The sequence below is a fragment of the Calidris pugnax genome, unplaced genomic scaffold (genome assembly GCF_001431845.1).
Source record: "Calidris pugnax isolate Ruff unplaced genomic scaffold, ASM143184v1 scaffold17, whole genome shotgun sequence".
NCBI lineage: Eukaryota > Metazoa > Chordata > Aves > Charadriiformes > Scolopacidae > Calidris > Calidris pugnax.
Genome location: NW_015090794.1, coordinates 13,595,308 through 13,598,046, shown reverse-complemented (window position 1 = coordinate 13,598,046; position 2,739 = coordinate 13,595,308).

The following is a 2,739-nucleotide window of genomic DNA, read 5'->3' as shown; positions in this document are numbered from 1 at the left end:
CGCGCACCTCCGGGGCTAATGGCTCCTGCAGCCAGACCTGTTGGAGGACTCATTAAAGATGCTCTTATTTTCCAGGCAGGGACGGGTAATCCCGGGTCCGTGGTCTCCTCCACCATGGATTTAATTACTGATGCGGGGCTAATTGGCCGGTTCCCTGGGGAAGTCTGTAATAAGGCTCCAGGGGTGGAGGGGCGCTGGGAGAGGAGCTCCCGGCCCGGCTGCTTGTCACCGCGTCGAACCGGGCATGGGACGGGGACAGAGTGGCTTCGGGTTGGGTGGACATGGGGGGAGTTGGCTCCTCCGGCACCAGGCATGGAGGATTTTGGGGATGCAGAGAGAGAGAGAGAGAGGTGGCCGCCACACCGAGGAGGAGCATCTCTATCCACCACCCGACCCATTCCATGACCCAGAAATTCCAACACCTCTCCCAACACCGAGGGGACAGCTGGGTGACAATCCCCAGGGGTGGTGGCCGGACCCAGAGCCATCTCACCCGGCTGGATGGGACCCACAGCACCGGGGTTGGGGGGGGACGGCCGGCGAGCAGAAGCAGAAGTGAGGGCGAAGCGAAACCCTCTGCCTGCCCCACGGGGGGAAACGGGGACCGAGGGGCTCACCCTGCCCCACTGGCAGCACCCCCCTGCCCGCTGCCACCCTTGGCCACCCGTCCCTACCTGGGCGAGCCGGCCGGAGCCGGGGCTGCTGCCACCGTCGAGAGCTTGGTCACCAGGGCCAAATGGCTCCTGGGGTGCAAGGCGGGGAGGGTGGCTGCAGCCCACAGCTCCTCCTCCGCTCCTTCTCCTCCTCCTCCTCCTCCTCGCCCGGGGCTCTGCGTGGGCGACCCGGCGTGGAAGTGAAACACAGGGCTGGCTTTGGGAGCTTCCTCCCACGGGGCGCGGGACCCACGCTGCCCCACGGCCACCCCACGGCTGGTGGCCCTCCCGGGAGAGGAAACGGCGCGTCCCCACCTCTTCCTGGCAGAGAAACCGCGGTGGCCGGCGCCCCCTGCCAGTCCCGTGCCATCTGCAGGGCAGCCGGTGCCCACACGCTGCCTGCTGGCTGGCACCGCGCTCGCCCACCTTGCCAAACCCCGAGCACTGTCCGTCCATGTGCCCATCACCCCGGCTCAGCCCTGAGCACCTCCTCTTGTCCCCATCACCCCATCTTGGCTCTGAGCACCACCCCACTGTGTCCCTGTCACCCTGCTTTGGCCCCAAGCACCGTCCCTCCATGTCCCCATCGCCCTGGCTCGTCCCCAACCACTGTCCCCTCCATGTCCCCATCACCCCAGCCCATCCCCCAGCACCATGGCCCCATCACCATCCCCCCGTGTCCCCATCACCCCAACTCAGTCCTGAGCTCCATCCCTCTTGTCCCCATCACCCCAGCCCAGCCCCAGGCACTGTCCCCCCACTGTCCCCATCACCTGGCTTGTCCTTGAGCACTGTCCCCATCACCCCAGCTTGTCCCTGAGCACTGCCCCACCCCATGTTCCCATCACCCCAGCTCAGCCCCAAGCATTGTCCCACTGTGTCCCCATCACCCTGGCTTATCCCAAAGCACTGTCCCCCCCACTGTCCCCATCACCTGGCTCGTCCTTGAGCACTGTCCCCATCACCCCAGCTTGTCCCTGAGCACTGACCCCCGCCTTGTCCCCATCACCCCAGGTCATCCCCAAGCACTGTGTCCCCATGTCCCCATCACCCTAGCTTGTCCCTGAGCACTGCCCCACCCCTTGTCTCCATCACCCCAACCCAGCCCAAATCACCGGCCTTCCATGTCCCCATCACCTTGGCTCATCCCCAAGCATTGTCCCCCTGTGTCTCCATCACCCCAGGTCATCCCCAAGCACCGTCCCCCGTGTCCCCACCACCCCGGTTCAGCCCTGAGCACTGTCCCCCTGTGTCCCACCACCCCAGGTCATCCCAAGCACCATCCTCCCATGTCCCCATCACTCCGGCTCAGCCCTGAGGATTGTCCCCCTGCTGTCACCTGGCTCGTCGCTGAGCACTGTCCCCATCACCCCAGCTTCTCCCTGAGCACTGACCCACCCCATGTCCTCATCACCCCAGCTCAGCCCCAAGCACTGTCCCACTGTGTCCCCATCACCCCGGCTGAGCCCCGAGCACCGTCCCCCCACTGTGCCCATCACCTCAGCTCAGCCCCAAGCACTGTGTCCCCATGTCCTCATCATCCCAGCTCAGCCCCAAGCTCTGTCCTAACTGTCCCCCCACTGTCCCCATCACATCAGCTCATGCCCGACCACTGTGTCCTCATCACTCCAGCTCAGCCCCGAGCACTGTGTCCCCATGTCCCCATCACCCCAGCTCAGCCCCGAGCGCCATCCCTCTGTGTGCCCATCACCCCAGCTCATCCCCGAGCACCATCACCCTGGCTCAGCCCCAAGCTTTGTCCCACGGTGTCCCCATTACCCCAGCTCAGCCCTGAACACCATCCCCCGCACTGTCCCCATCACCTCAGCTCATGCCCAACCACTGTGTCCCCATGTCCCCATCACCCCAGCTCAGCCCCGAGCACCGATCCCACCTTGTCCCCATCACCCCAGCTCATCCCCACGTACTGTCCCCCTATGTCCCCATCACCCCAGCTTGTCCCTGAGCACTGCCCCACCCCACATCCCCATCACCCCAGCTCATCCCTGAGCACTGACCCCTCCATGTCCCCATCGCCCCAGCTCAGCCCCGAGCACCGTCCCCCCCATGTCCCCATCACCCCAGC